Below are 17,449 nucleotides of genomic sequence, written 5' to 3'. Positions count from 1 at the left end.
TATCTTGATGGCTCATCTGGACTTAGTAGGCAGAATAATCTACAATCCTTGTTTTTTTCAGAAATTTAAAAGCATTTAAGCTAATGTTTTTGAAAAAATACCTAATAAAAATGACAAAATTAATTGGGGTAAGGTATTCAGATTTTGAAATGCATTTAGGCCAGCTCTGCATATCTCTCACATTTAGGGGTTGTACTAAAAGAAGGAAATGAGCATTTGGTAGGATCTTGGCATCTTCCTGCTCTGCCTTTTTCCCACTATGACTACATGATCCAATTGCTTCCAAGTGAGCAGTGAGCCTGTTTAATTTGATTAAAACTTCGTACCCTTCTTTGACTCTATCAAAGATAAAAAGATAAGATTTTAATCTAGCAGCGGGGAAAGCAGCACTCTGACACTAGGCACCTCTAACAGTTCTTCCAGGGTAATTTTGCCAGAACCCGTCTATTTCTGAACTGTGTGCAGTAACATGATGTGCCCTTCTTCTCTCTCTTCTCTCTCTTTCTCCCCCTATCTCTTGCTGCCTCTCCCTTTCACTGAAATGGCAGCTAAAGAACAAATTGCCTTCTTTGTCTGAAGCCTGCTTGTTCACAGTGGGGCTCTTGATCTGAAAAAACCCAGAGATGTCAGGCTGTATAAACTCTCAGGGAAAGATATATTGCATAAAGGTTCCCACTCTGGAAAATTATATGCTACTTTCAAAATGCTTTGCCACTTCTAAAAAGTGTAATTATACCCTTCTCCTTAATGACTGACATAGCATATGTTTACACATGTTTTAGCTGACTTATGACAGTACACAGAAGCACATTGTGCATTTGATTTTAACAGCTAAAAGGAAATGGGACCAACATCCGAACCTGTCTGTTAACATTGCCCAAGTACTTTTGAACACAAAGTACACCTAGTACCAGTGCTTGTGCCCTCCCTGGCCCTTTCTCTACATGATAAATTATCTTGTCATTTTCTTCCTCTAGTCTGCAATCCATGTCATGTCAGCCCTTTCAGTTCAATTTCAGAATTTTTGTTTGGTTGGTTAGTTGTGGTGGGGATTTTTTTGTTTATTTTGTGGGGGAATTTTCTGTTTGTTTGGGGATTTTATTTATTATTTATTTTTTGTTTTATTTGTTTTATTGGTAATTTTTCCTCAATATTGTCTGAATGCTCACTTGATCATGCTGGTTTGGGCTCCTATTATAGGAAGCTTTGAGAATATTTTCATAGTTTGGCTTTAAAGAGCTGGATGGAACAGAGAACTAGTTACCATACTGGAGCCTTTCAGCTTTTTGCCCTTGGGTGAATATATCCCCAAGGGTGTGGTGGCTGAGAATTATTATGCTTTAGTGTTTCCTACTGGGATGTTTAAACCCAGAAGGTGGTCCCATCTTGACTATCACCAGCCAAGCATTGCTGTCACAGTAATTGCTACCTCCTTGGAAGGCTTTGGGAAGGAACTCAAGACCAGATATGGAAAGAATGCTTCTTTGTGAACTGTGGAGGAGACACTGCCATGTAGCTCAGTGCAGGGAGCGCACAACAGCAAGAGCTTTCAGCACTCCAGGAGGGCTCACAGGCACAAGGAATTCAGTGTGTTGGTTAAGCCTCTGACCCCAGAAAGCTTTTGAGATGCAGACATAAGTAAAACCGGGCCCTTGCCTACACTTTGTGAAAAAGACACTAAACAAACCTAGGACCATCTGGTCTCACTCTCTGGGCCTCCAGGGTTGGGAGATCTACTGAGAAAGAGTTCAGTCTCTTGAGGGAGAAATTGCCTTGCTTCACTAAACTAGTGGTAAGAAAGCTGTTCTGGCAATTCTAAAGCATGCACTAGGGAAAGTATTTTTGCACCATTTTGGAATTACTAATACAAAAACAAAAATTACTTAAAACCAAAAACTAAAACTACTAAAGCAATGGGCTAAAAAAATCTGTAGAGAAATGTTCCCTGATCATCTCTACTGCTACCACACACATTCACTAGACTGTCCTCCTCAGCTAACACTCTCCCAACAGAAGCATTTCTTTTAGTTGTTATCAACTAAAACACATGGACAGCTGCTTAGAACTAAAGAAGCAAACAATTCCCTAAACTGACAAAGTGCACATCTAAGCAAGACAGGACATTAGTGTAGCAGGCTGAATCAATGTGTTTTCCCACTTGTATATTCTTGTGACATTGTCTTCCTCTTTTCAAAATTAACAAAAAAATTTTCTAATTTTCTATACCCAAACCATGAGCTCCGGCATGCCTTTGTAAAATACTCCCCAGAAAAATGCAAACCCATCATTTTCTTAATGATTCAGATCCATGGTACCTTTTTCAAAACTTAAAAACAAAGATATAATAACAGATAACCTGGCATCAACATCTTCAGAATATAAGCATTGTTCAACAAACTTCTAGGAGACTGCCAGATGATGATTCCCTCTTCATCAGTGTATCTTTCTGTCAATATAAACTATGAACCCAAAAGATCAAATGATGTCTGAGGAAAAGGGCTTGAATTCAGAATTGGTGTGGGGTTATATAGCTCAACAGAAGTCAGTAGGAAGTGTTATTATACCTTAGTCAAGGTGACTGATTAAAAAAGAGTTTTCCATCTATTATAAGAACAATTAAACATACTTGCTTAATCATTTTAGAACCGGTGAAGTTACCTCTTACACCCTTTGGAAACAGAAAGCCAGTGAACTTGTCTAGAACTAATAGTGATTATTTGCTTGGGCAACCCAATCAATCACTAAAATAGATTTAACTTGCTTCTAAGGTAGAAGTGGAAATTTTGCATTCACAGTGGTCAGTGGCTGTGAAGTCTTCCAAAACAGTTTTCTGGGGTGAATCTCATTTTGAGCCATGCAAAAGTCAAACAAAATCAATGCTCTCCGCTAACAATCTCCCACTGCTCAAAGAATAGCAATTCCCTAAGGTATGTTAATTTATTTACCCCTTTCACTTTCTTTAGCAGTGTTAAAGCTAAATATATTCGAATATCTCTGATCAGTTCAGTCTCTGATTCAGTCCAGTCTCTGTAATTCAGTCTCTGTTCAGTGTAATTAAAAATGCCCTTAAGCAAATATCTTTCTCTTTTAAAACCAGTACACCTCAGAACATCAAATTGGAAACAAAATCACAAAGAGGGTGAAACTTTGTTAGAAAGAATAAAAAGCTTATTTTAATTGTAACTTTTGCCTCTGCACATCCTGTGACAAGACCATGACTTTTAAGAAAGGTGCTTTGTTGTGAGAAATCTTAAATTGTTGATAAGAATTTGGGTTGTTGTACTTTTTATATGCTTGCTATTGTATGTGTAAAACATTTGGTTTTAACGTGATGATGAAACTCTATTAACACTTTGGCAAACCTCAGGCATCTTATTATTTACATTTGTATTTATAACTCACATTCAGTAAACTAATGACACTCAAGTGATAAATAGTATGTCAGTGTGGGCTGAGGTGACATACTGTCTCTGAAATCCAGGTCACTCACTGAGTTGTCTAAATATTGATTTAGATTCTTCACTTCAGATACTTTAGTCTGACAACTTTGTCCTTAACTGGTACCTTTGTCTCTATCCATCCAGTGCTAAAGATGTCAGGAAAAAAAAAAAATTCACTTGATTTTTCTCTCGCTTAACTTTTTCCAAATAGTTTCCAATGTTTTCCTGACATTCTATTTCCTTCCCACTCTCACTTATCAGTTTTCACACCAAAACATATTGTTGGATATATCAAAAGAAGATTATCCCTAATTTTAGGCTTTTATGGTTCCACAAACCAAATACATTTTCTTACTGGCTTTTATTATTGGTCAAGCTAAAAAAAAAAAAATCCAATTTACTGGACATTTTCCTGTCTTTATTCCTGTCTCTCCTGTCTGCCTATATTGGTTTTTAACTCTGATGACCATATCAAGCTTTTGCAACTAATATCTCCAAACAGTTTGTACTCTACTGGTGTAAACAAGAAAATTAAGTTGTCCGTTCTTCTGATATGAAACTTAGTGCACAGATTTCCTCTGTCCTGGACTCACCTCCTTTAGAGAAAGCTGTCTTAATAGTAAATTGGCCAATGTGCACCTTCCCACCTTTCAGGACTATAGTTTCTTAATTAGCAGTAAAAGCCAAGATGATAGAATTATATAGGATAAGACACCAGGTTTTCAGTTGAAGGAAAGTCTGCCTACCCAAACAGCGTGTGATATGAGGTACAGGGACAACTTGTGTCCTTCTGGTCCTACAGCCTATTGACCTCTATAATACAACTGGTAGTCCCTAAGTTAGCCCACAGTCAGACGCCAGTCTTCTCCTTTACTGTCCATGCTGGATGGTGTTGTACATGGTACAGACTTGGCAAGGTTTTCATGGACCCCACTGCCTTAATTTCAAAAGCATGAGAGGAATAGATCTTGGCAGTGGTTAGAAGAATGACAGCTGAAAAGAAAAGAGATTGCCTTGGCATCAAATCGCCATGCAGTGAGGACAGAGAGAAGCCAAGAAGCAATGAATCCAGGTTGGTGAGGACAAAAAAATGAAAAGCACGTGGTTGCTTTTGGTTGTTTCTCTGTAGAACAGTTACAGGTGTATCTCAATCACGTGTGTTCTGAAGATGCTAATACAGCAAAGACAGCAAGGATACCCTAACTTTTATGTGGTGAACTGAAAAATAATGTTCCAAACTTATGACATTTAACTTACTTTAGTACAAAAGAATGAACATCCACTAACCCAAGTGAAAAAAAAAAAAAGCTAGGAGGAAGAGTTCTGCTGCTTTATTCTCAGAGTATTAGGATTCACCTTCTAGTTTGACTTTGATTATGATTAAATTATTTAACTGAAATGAATGAACAACTAGCACAACTAATGTATTGGGTTTGCATGGCAACATTTTGGTAGTGGTGGGGCTGCAGGGGTGGCTTCTTTGAGAAACTGCCAGAAGCTTCCCCCATATCTGACAGAGCCAATGCCAGCCAGCTCCAAGATGGACTTGTGGATAGCCAAAGCTGAGCCCGTCTTTGGCTCTGGGCTAATGTGTCCAAGAAGAGGAAAAAGTTACTGCATAGAAGAAAGTGGCAGGCAGAGAAGAGAGTGAGAATACAGAAATGGCTCTGCAGACGCTGAGGTCACTGAAGAAGGAGGAGGAAGATGTGTTCCAGGCACCAGCACACAGATTATCCTGCAACCCATGGCGAAGATCATAATGAGGCAGGATGTCCCCTGCAGCCCATGGAGGTCCCTGGTGGAGCAGAGATCCACCTGGAGCCCATGGCAGACCCCATACTGGAGCAGATGGATATTTGAAGGAGATTGTGACCCCATGGGGAAGAGCCCGTGATGCAGCAGATTTGCAGGCAGGATTTGGGACCCCACAGGGAGCCACATTGGAGTGCTTTGCTCCAAAGGAGCTTCACCCCATGGAAGGAACTCACATTAGAGTAGTTCATGAAGAATTGCAGCCTGTGGGAAGGACTGACATTAGAGTAATTAATGCAAAACTGTCGCCTGTGGGAGGAACCCTACACTGGAACAGAGGAAGAGTGTGACTAGTCCTCCTCTTGAGGAAGAAGAAGCAGCAGAGGGAACATGTGATGAACTGTGCCCCTGCACTGCCTGGGGAGGAGCTGAAGAACTGGGAATAAAGTTAAGGCTGGTAGAAGGGCAGGGTGGTGGGAAAGTAGTTTTAAAATTTGGTGTTATTTCTTATCACCCTACTCTCATTTGATTGTAATAAATTCAATTTATTTCCCTAAGCTGAGTCTGTCCTGTCCATGAGTAACAGATGAGGGATCTCTGCAACTTTCTTGCTCTTAGGAAATAGATCTGTAAAGCAAAAACTAATAAGAGACTGATGTTAGAAAAACTCTTTTGTAATTTTACCTTTGTAGTGTAAACATAACAGATATTTGACACTGTGGGAGTGCTTATGCAGACTCTCATTTTTGTGATATTATTTTTATGTATTCACAACATATCATTCTTTCAAACTACCTACGGTACAGTATATGATGTTCTGAGACTGAACTTTCTAAGTCAAGGTGTCTACTCTAAAATGAGTCCACCTTTCCTTTCTTTGCTCTTTTCTTACTACTTAGATAGGAATTGTCTTTGGAACAGAAATATCAGCAAGAAATACTTCTACTATAAAATAGATACAAATTGTATTCTTGTGAGAATTTTGTTGGTATCTAATTTGAGAGAAGGAATTTTGAATAAGTAGGAACTTGTAACATTTATGTGAATGTGTGGATTTATTTTGAATGCCGCTCTCAAATCTTTAAATGTTTAAAGATTACATATTTCTTAGAACTTTTTTTAAAAACAATTGATGTATATATTATTAATATCACAGAAACAATTTTCAGAGAAACATAAAAGAAAAATCTGAAGAAGTCTTGCTCTATCAAAGAATGGTAATGAAAAGTAGTGTGAAATTTTGAAGTGAAAATATGTAAATATTTCTTTTAAATAGTATACTATTTGGAGAATGGGAGTACGGTTTTTATTTTCATTTATAATCTATTTAGTACTTTTTCTTTACAGTTTAAAGCACTGTGCAGACAAAGATAGCAATTAATACTACTGTGAGATACTCTGCCTTCGTCACACTCCTGCAATTGATGATAAAATTATGGGCCATCTAGAGTACAGAAAACAAAACAAATATTGTATTCTTGGTGTGAAGCTTCAAAATACTAACTACTTTTTAAAATCTTGTTACATTCAGAACTCGCAAACAGTCTTAGCTTACAAATATTCAACAACTTGGAGCCTCTTCCTTATTAAATCCTATTCTGTTTTTCAAAAGTAACCCCATAGATTTAGAACATGAAAACGTATGGCAGTCTTCTGTCAGCATATTCTTCTATCTGTTGTTACAGGGAGATTTTAAATGGCATGAGGGTGGGTTATCTGACAAATTTGTTTTATAAAGGCCTTAATTCTGCATCTTCATGCATAAATTTAAAGGGCTATGCTAGTTCATAATTACACAGTATATACAGTTTGGGTCCCTGAAAACTTAATCTGTATCACAGAATCATGGAATGTTTTGGGTTGGAAATGACTCACAAAAGTCATCTACTCTAGCCCCCCTGCAGGGTGGGGACATCTTCAGCTTAATTGTCTGTATATGAAAGTTCATACCCACATATCTGTACCAGGCTTACTTGAGTATTTTCCTTCTCCCACTATCACAGCTTCCAGCAAACTACATTGACAAATGGTCTAATCTGGGGTAGGCTAAATGACTGTGAAAAAAGTAGAAGACACAAATTATCTGTAGTTCAACGCAGAACCCTTGCTTGGAGGAGCAGGCATAGCTAAAAAGAGGTGCCTTTGAGGATATGCATGCATTCAAAGGTGATGCTCTGTTTCAGAACACTTGGAGAAGAACAGACAGTATGACACATAAGTGACAGTAAACCAGTCTTTAATTACTGTGCAGCCTCCTCTCAACCAAGTATTTTCTTGGCCTGAGAGCGGGGAGTGCATGCACACTGAAAAATGTAGGGGACCTGTACTGGAGGGTTAAATGCTTTTTACAGAAAAAGAGTACAGGAGAAAGAAGAAAGGGACGCAGGTGAAATAAAACTGCCAGGAGGATAAGGTTCATAAAACTCAGGTTAGTCTTGTCATACTGATAGAGATATTAAGTGTCCCAAACCCACATTTTTCAAAATCAAGCTTTTCATTGCCTCTGCACAAGGCAGAGCCCAAGCTCAGCCCATGCACAGTCCGGCTTGGCACAGCCATACATGGTAAGTATTGAGCAAAGCCACTATTTCTGCAGACAGATTTCAGATCCAGGGGACAAAGCAAAGGAGAAACCATTGGCAGCAAACACCTTCCATGACCAAACACCTTCCATGACCTGCAATGCCACTAACATGTGCTGTGCTGTTCTTCGGCATGTGGGAATCCTGGAAATCTGTCTCTATCTCACACATTACTCCCTGCCCACCTGATGTGTCGTGAGTCCCATTATTCACTCAGGCAGGATAGATGGGCATGATTTAGGAAGCTGAACAGCCTTCAGGAACAACATATTTCCCATTTACAGGAAAGTATTGTTTTGTAGCCTTGCTAAACATACATTACTACACCACAGGGAGTAGTATGGCCTACGGACTGAATCAAGGGACAAATTATTTTCACCTAAATTCAGGAGTTAGAAATGAATAATCAGTAAGCTGTCAACTCATATACCTATAGGTAGTCACTGTACATGACATAGGAAACAGAAATATGTGTTTGACCTGAAAGGCCTGGCACTAACATCACATTTCATGGACAGTCTTAGATGTCTTAGTCACTATGTGTGCCAGCCTATCTCTGTACCCAGCAGAGGCTAATCTCATCCTGGTAAAAATTTGAGCTCTGATTCTGTACAGAAAATGGAAGCAGCTTCCAATGCAGTCCATTATTGAATTTCCAGTTACCCTAATTTCGTCATACTTTGTGGTTTCAAAGTTTGTGGAGGTCTGCCACATTCATTTTCTCTTCCATGAAAATGTGACTCACCTGCTACCTGGTGTGTCACTCTTTATCCTTCCATCTCCCCTGCATATGTTTAGCATCAGGCCTGCTTCATCTCTTGGTCCTGCATATTTCTCCTTCTGTTTCTGTACTGAACTGAATAGTTCCTCTACTTATAAGTTGTTTATTATGCTATTCTTTTTACAATTCCCCATGTTATAGCCTAGGTCCTACATCAAATTCCACAACTGATGTCACTAATTTTCTACTGCGCCCAGAGCCTGACAGCATTTATATCAAGAATTCCCTTCTTGTATCTACCAATTTAACCAAAGATTGTCAGTCATCTCTGGCCTTCTCCATGCATCTGGATTTCTCTTCTCAGCCATTAGCAGATGATGCCCTCATGAACTCAAAGAAAGGTTTCTTTGAAAGAAATTACACTGATTTTCTCCAAATTTCTTAGTTTTTTCTTAATCTTGATGCTCTGTGACCTCTGTTACCTGTCAGTGGATGTCACTATTCCACCGACAGGTAACAGAGTGCTGACTCCTTACTTAAGGAAAGTCACTGACCAGAGACAGAAACAGTCAGTTCTTGTGAGATTTCGGTCAACACCAGCTCCTGGAATTACCCCAGTACCAGAGTACTATGCTACTCCTGGGGCAGCTGCAATTAAAAAAAATTGAGATGCTCAGATTCATTCATAAACCCACAAAAGCCCATGCATCTTTAATACCCTCTAGATGTAAAACTGTGGAATAGAAATCAAGCCTTTTCCCTTCATGAATTCAGTAGCAACCATGCATGGATCAGAAATGTGACCTTCATGCATATGGTTCAGAAATAATTGGTGCAATCTTTGGTAGAAATATGTGGAAACTAACCCATTTGATGCATCTGGCCCTGGTGTGTTTGTGGGTGGTCATTTACAAACACTGCAGCATATTTGTCTACCAAAAAAAAAAAAAAAAAAGATATCCCTTTCCATGTTTTAACTAAATCAGAAAGGTTGGAAAAGAGGGTTTTTTGTTTCCACTAAACACGTCTGTCTGCTCATCTATATAGACCCATGAAGAAATTTCCAGTCATTCAAGTCTCCAGGGTGTTTGAAAATGTCTGAAGTCTTTTTAAAGAGCAGATTAGCATGTATCCTAAAAGTTAGACTGTAATACTATTTAACTGCTCTATTTTTCCATTATGGGCCTGTCAGCAGGAATATGTTGCCCTATAGTACATGACAAGTGAAAATGCTAGTAACATTGTTTTTCATAGACAGAAAAAATACCAAAGAAGCAATTTCTTAGCTAAAATGTCACCTGTTAGATGTATGGGGCTCACTATATTTTTGTTGCCCTGGTAACGAATGGTGTAAAATGACTCCTTTGCACAGCTCCATCAGAATGATTGCATCCTGGTTTTTCCATCATTTTACAAGAGGTTGTTTTCATTCTCCCTTCCTGACCATATTAAGTGTAAAGAGATTGAATTACTGTGCTGTACACTCTCCATCCAATGTGGATTTAAGAGTTGATATTGATGTACTGAGAACTGCGTTCTTCTTCAAGAAAAAAAAGCTACAAATTATAATGAATTTGACTTTTATGTATCGACCGCTCCAGTAGTGAAGTAGTGTTTCTGCACCCAGGGGATAGACATGGCATGATCAGCATTTTTCACTTGAGCGAATCCAATTGATAAAGCAATATATTCAGTGTCACTTTGCTTGATCTCCAGGTTTAACAATAGTCATGCTAAAAGTAGATACATTACTCCATAAATTTCACTAATAAAAAATGTGCAAGCCATTGCTTTATACAGTTGCACTCTTTCCAACTTTTCACTGAGCAGGGCAGAAAAAGACGAACAGAAATATTGTGCCAAAAGCATGTAAGAGTGGGCAAGTGGCGGACAAGTATTGGTAGGATTCACATATTTACAGCTAAAAAACCCAACACAGGACCGTGAGGTGGGTGGTGATTAGCTTAGCACATGTGCGCCTTGAGACCAAATGCCATTCTCACACTGATACTGCCCTGCTGGGCAGCTGCAGACATAACCCAGGAGTCATTACTTAACATAAGGGTACACAGGAACATTTGGAATGCTTCTGAAGGTTACAGTACCTAACTCCTTTGGTTATAGAAAAAATTATTGTGCATCTCACTGTAATGCAAATATGATATCACCACACATTTTCTGGAAGGAAATGGTATGTCATTCATCCATGTTGCAGAGGATTAAAGGCACAAAGAAGATGAATAGTAGTGTAAGTTTTTATAATTAAATACAAGCTATGGAATACATAATTAAAATTGTAATGAAAAAATAGATGTTAAATATTTTTTCTATAGTACAAGAAATATCTTTTAAAAACCCCTATGTGTGTAATTGAATTTTTTAATGCAGAATACATCTTCTCTGAAAGTAGTATTTCATTTAGAATTACAATCCAAAAAAAGATGAAGGGAAAGGAGGTGAATGTTTAGTGCATGTGTAAAAGTTGCTTGTGACATTAAAATAGTGTGAAATTGAGATGATCTGTTTTCAGCTAATTTATTGTGTTCATCTGGGGCAGACAGAAATTGCTTGAAATGTATATTTTGAGGCACCTGGTTGTTTCTTTAAGAAGTTTTGAAGTGCTTATCCTAAGTTCTAGCAAGTAAGGAGAAGAATACAGGACTTGATATAAAGGATTTCTTGTTTAAGATATATCTAATAATGTAGGTTGCAGATATCTAACTTTGAACTTTATTGGCAGTTTTTTAACTTAGTCGTTCCGCACCCTGGGTTGTGTAATTAGTGAAATCACCTATTCACTCTCAGGTAGAACTCTGTTTAGACAACAAATCTCACAGTGGGGAGAAAACAAATCATTCAGTTTGACTTGAACTGCAATTCACCAATACTCAATGAATGGTTTGGGAAGTGGGGACGTCGGTGGTTTCTCCAGCTCCAGGGTTTTTTTGCTGTTGCTGCTTGTGATGGCTTTGCTTGGTCACCTACCAGGCGCAGCATTGCTGAGCTGAAATGCTCATGTATACAAGTGGTAAGAATGGTTTTGTTGGTTTGTTTAGGGGTTCCCTAAATGACATGAGATTTCACCCAACTATCCATAGACAGTCTGTAAATCTTCTTTTTACCATGACAGCCTCTGTAAAATTAACTAAACTTTGTTAATTTGCATTTTCTTCCGCCTTCCAAATCGCCTGACTTTCTTTGCCATATTTTCCCATCACTTTTGTGATCTGGGACTGGATCATACACAGTATGTTTTGGCACACCTCAGATGTATTTGGCAGGGATAAAATCTCTGCTCAAAGAGAGTATAAGTACATCAGGAGCAGCAAACTTGCCTTCCTGGTGAAGGCAAGTGGGTTACCAGAGCAGGGCTAGCAGTCAGATCTGCATAGTGCCTGTGGAGCTGAACCCATTGTCTGCCTATGTGATTGATTGTTATCACCTCATGAAGCAGACACTCAAATGCTCAGGAAGTTTTAGATGAAGGACAGATGAAGATTCCCATTTGCTTAGCAAAATTGCTATAGTAGTAGTAAAAATAATTAGCAATAGTTAAAAATAACTTCCTAAGAAATAACAGTGACATAATGTCTAGCTTTTGAACTGCTGACAGTATGCACACTGTTACCCTAAAAAAGCTGTATTTGATATAAAGTACTGTTCTGATTTGTTTTGTTTTGTTTTTTACTGTGCTATAATGATGGCATAGAGGATAATCTTCTCCCTTTTGGGGAACCAGTATAAAGGCTTTTTCATTTTGTGCTCAATCACTGAAACCATTCCTCATCCATATTTTAGGGAAGGCGAAGTCTGCCACGCATTACTGCCCTGTAAAAATATTTCCTTTGCAGGATTATGGCAGCAGGAGGAACTAACAAGCATGGAAAGCCCTTTCTGGAGTGCGTCACACCTAGTGGGCTTGGGCAGTCAGCTGAGAAATTTCAGGGTGGCCGGGAGTTTGGGAGATAGTGCACATATCAAGGAAAGAAATGTGAATGGTTGGAAAAGCAAAAAGAGTGGAGTCATGGCAGCAAAAAATAACCTGTTCTAATCTCCCTCACCTTTGAGATGTTGCTGCTGTTGCCCTCCTTGCTAAAAAAGGCTTCTTCTCTGCCTTCTTGGCAGTATTATGAAGGCAATGATTAATGTTTCGTATTTGTGAACACACTATACTTAGACCAAACTGTACTGCTGCCCTCTCCAGAAGCAAATAGGTTGACAGCTTCCTTTATGCACCTCTGGGTTAAATTTCTGATTATCATTTTTCCTGAGCTGGTTGAAGAGAAAGAGGTGGGGAGAGGCATGGATGGGAGAAAGATTTTTTCCAAAGTAATTGGACCATCAGCTTACAATCATCTCTGACCTGTGGATAAATGGAGGATTCCACTTTGCTGCGTTTACACGGTCCTTCAATACTCGCAAGCATAAATAAGTCTCATTTAAAAAAAGGTAAATCCCTTTGTAAGGATAATTAAATGGTGATGAGAACCCTGCCATAGTAAAAGCTCTCAATGGAAAATGAACTTTGTCTCCCTTATGTATGTATGTGTGGGTCTGAGTGTGTGTGACACAATTCATCCTACAAACACACTGACAAATGTAAAACTTTTTCACCTCTATTCACTGTGATATTTTGCAGTAAGGTGGTACAATTATCTTTCTGAAACCACAATATACCTCTCTTCCACCCTTGTCCACTGGAAGTTAGTTTTAAAATATCTTTTGACAGGCCTAACTTATCTTATTATAAATCATCCAGCACACACACACACACACACACATACACACACACACACACACACACACACACACACACACACACACATAATCACATACACAGAGAGAGAGAGAGGCACAAACAGGCACAGCACCTAATCAGGATGTTGCTGGGTAATTTAGGACCACTGATTTGATATAACTGGGTAGAGTTTTGTTATACCCTGTGATTGTAAATATGTCTGCTATCTTTCACAGCCTGGGGAGGCTGGAGGGCCATTACATCTTAATTGAGTAATTTCTTTTTAAATCTCCACAGGCCAAGTTGCTGCTTCCGCAGTGACCAATCCAGGGCGTTGATCTCAGTCTCTGTCTGGCTCCAGAAAATTCTGCTAATATGACTCCCACCTATTTCTGCAATTTTGGTTTTTAAGTGTCCTAAAAGACCAGAACTGGTTTTTTTGTATACACAATGAGGAGAGCAACCTGGAAGCAGATAACACATTTGTGTTTAGATAGACAAAGCATGCAACTACACCTAGTGGGGCCAAGGAATGGAATGGTCTGAGCTGTTTGGTGGAGAAATTAATCAAAAATATCTATAATGGAAGATGATTGGAGTGATCTTCATGTTTTCTCACATCTAGACCTTGAGAGGAAACTGAATTCAGCTTTCTGTGTGGAAGGACAATAATTTTGGACTTTCATTCCTCTAAAAGTAGCAACATTGCCTTTAGAGAGATATATTTAAAAATATTTAAAATAGGCTGACAGCCTATTTTGTAATTATGACAGCCTAATTGTAATTATGTACATGCATCCAAGCACAGGTATGTATAAACTTTCATATATATATATATATATCTTTCATATATATATATATATATATATATATATATATATATATATATATATATATATTCCTCTATTTTCGGAAGTATTTAAGAATTATTTACCAGAAAAGAACAGAAAATCCAAGGATTTATCACAGTTTTTATGTCTAAAGTCCCTAATACAGAAAATGTTTGACTGATATTTATAGGCTGAACACCGGTCCTGTAAAATAATTTTTTGCTCCAAGTATGTCTGGGCAATGTTAGAAAAGCTACTGATGAACTGTATAGTATTCTTTAAATTCATATACTTGTAGATTAAATTTATGCCAGTTTAAGGGCAGACAGTGCAACTTGTTCCAGTAGGGGTTCTTTTGTGGTCTCAGTCTAATTTCAGCTGGAAAAGGAACTGTTTTCCTCCAAAGCACAGGCATCCCAGTTTGCACTTCAGACTAAAAGGCTAAAGAGCAAGAGGTAGGAGTAGTCTGACCAACACCATTCCCTAATGTGGTGCCTCAGATGGTAAGAGGCATACCTGTCTGTCTGGAGAGGGGAAAACACCATGAATTGATTTTATGGACAAAAAGTCACACCTGTCCAGCTGATACCTGTCTCTACAGCTAAATTTCTTTATCTTGTTTTACTGCTGATTTGAACAAAAAGAAGGGTCACACCCCCATCCCAACAACGCCAAATATATGATTTCTAACTATTTTAGATTATGTGACAAAATCTAGCCTTTTGAATGCTTCAGGCTGCATGGTAACACTGCCGAAAGATAAGCAGGAGAGCGCATGCACTGTTTTTGTAAGAAAAAAGACCAGGGAGTAGGAAATCATGGGGTGTGATTCCCACAACCTCTGAATCTGCTCAGGTTGTTTTTTTTTTCTTTAAAAAGAGGCAGCAATCAGCACTGATTGAAATACCTTTGAATGCAGTTATAATGAAATTCCATTTCTCGTCCATGCCAGAGTTGCAGCCATTGTTGGTAATGGTCTCCTTCAGAGCAATACAGTCACTGCTGCCTTGTGAGGTACCATGTGAAGCAGAGGCAGGCAATCCCTGAATAAAATTTAACAAGAAGAGTTTGCTGTAGAGTTTTAACCAGGGCTCATCTGTCTGCTTTCTGGATCTGTCCTGAGAAAAGAATAAACTGTGCATATTCTGTGGGAGCAAAGAAGAAGACCTGATAAAATATATTTTTATTTCCAAACAGGCAATTTGGGTAATTTTAATTTCCTGTACAGGTCTCTATGATGGTACTGTGTACATATAATGATCCATTGTTTGAGATATTGATTATGCTGGACTGTAACTTGGTTTGTGACAGGCCAGTTGAAACCTACTTTAGTTTGACATAACACAGCCCTGTGGAGGAATCAGAAAAACTGCTGCTTTAAAGGGGCCCTGAGTGAGAAGCGCACACACTACTCGAATAACTCAAAATAATTTCTTTGCATTCAGTCTTGTTATTGACGCTGTAGTGAGTAACAGCTGATTTTTTTTGTTGTTATTGGATATGATGCAGAAATTAAGGACCTTTTCTTATTTAGCTCCAGTTTAAGGATTATTACTTTCCAGTAGTGTTTCTTATTTTCCCAAGTTAGTAAACACACAAAAGAGCTTTTATGACAGATAGTGAAAGAGTTGTCTGGCTCTAATGTTTTCATTACTGATAATATGGAGTGCTTCCTGCATCAGCTTCAAGATCCAATCCTCTCTGTTAGTTTTAGAAACAGGTTTATGTGATCCAGTGATCCTTCATCTCCCTCTAAATCCAGTTCCTAAAGAATGAAAATTTCCTGAAAAACAGATCTCTTTGCCTAGTAGTTTTTCTCAGAGTGGAATGCACTTTGTCTTTGTAAAACATTCTTCACAATCTTCCTCTTTGCCTTAAAATGAGGGTCTTTGATGGACTCTGATAGCACTGATGCACCCCACTCAGTGTCACAAACTTGGAACCCTTAGTGGACTAGTTTGAATTTGGATGAGCTGCAGCAGAAGCACAGATGATGGAAAAACTTGTGATTTTGAAAAATTCAACATCTATGTTTCAGCCACATGACACTACATGAAACAAAGAAGATTTTACCAGTCATTGATCCCTGAATTCTTTGCCTGATCCAGTGGCCTAAAAGGGTTGGATTATTCTAGTAAGGCTATTGCAGTTTGTAAGTAATTCTAAGTGGGATGGAAGCAGTGACACCATCTAACCTTAGGCAGCCATAGGGTGGGTGCCCTCTGTCCAGAGAGTCATCATTGTGCAGCGAGTGGGAAGAAGGATGAATGCATTTGAGTCCATCTCGATTTAGTGAAGGCTTAAGTAGGTGAGAAAGACTGCTCCTTATATGTATCACATTCTCTATGGGTACTGCAAAAAGACAGTACACACTCTGTACAGCCTGGTGTACACACATACACATACACAAACATTTTGTGAACATCTAGAGCTACTGAGATGTGTCCACCAAGGTTTTTGCTGCATGGCTCCAGCTAAAATCAACAGAAGTGACATGGCAGAAACTTACCTTGAGAATGTCTAGCTCAAAGAGCTGTCAGAGTAAATTAGCAGAGGGAGAAAATATTTTCATAGCAGTAGTGTCTTCTCTAAAATATTGGAAGCCTTTAAAAGCCACCACCCAGAACAATAAATGCCAAATAAGAACTCGTGTACTGCCATATGAATATTTTAAAATAGTGCTTCTGGAGGATGATTTGACTGTACAAGTTTAAGTTATTCTTAGGGAAAAGCCAACCAAATGAAGAGTTTTCTGACCAACTTCAGAAAATTACTTGTCAAAAGTTCACAGCAGTTTTAAGTGGGTGACATTTATTTTCCATGTTGTTCCTTCAAGGATGCTGCCACATATTACCAGGATAGCCCTATTTGACAATCATGCCAAATTGCCTGTTTTAAGTTGACTTTTACAATACTGAATCAGAGCTTCCAGAAGCAGTGCATTGTCTATCACCATGCATAATTTTCTGAGACAATAAGCAAAAAAAGTTTAGGACATTAGTGCATAGAAACCTATTGGCTGCTCCCTGGTATGATGACTGAGATCCTTGTACCTTGCTACCTTGCAGTGTTCAGCTCCTAGATTGTTTTCAAACATAAGTGATCCAGAATTCAGGTGCCAAGGGTCAATTTCCTACAAAAGAAAAGAGAATAATTGAGCTGCATAATGATTTGAATTATTTGTACTAGATGAGGAAAATAGCAGTTAGAATTTATCTTCTCATTTAAAAAGTTTCTGTAAAGTTCATTTACTGATAAAAAAATCACAGAGGCATGACAACCATGAAAATGTGGGACTCTATTTACCTGGTGCTCTTCGGCTCAAACAGAGAGATCATAAGAACCACACTGAGAGACAGAATGGAGTAACAGCAGTGGAAAGTGAG

Source organism: Ammospiza caudacuta, chromosome Z (genome assembly GCF_027887145.1).
Source record: "Ammospiza caudacuta isolate bAmmCau1 chromosome Z, bAmmCau1.pri, whole genome shotgun sequence".
NCBI classification, from domain to species: Eukaryota; Metazoa; Chordata; class Aves; order Passeriformes; family Passerellidae; genus Ammospiza; species Ammospiza caudacuta.
The sequence above is the reverse complement of the archived record's forward strand: the minus strand, read 5'-3'. Positions refer to the sequence as shown.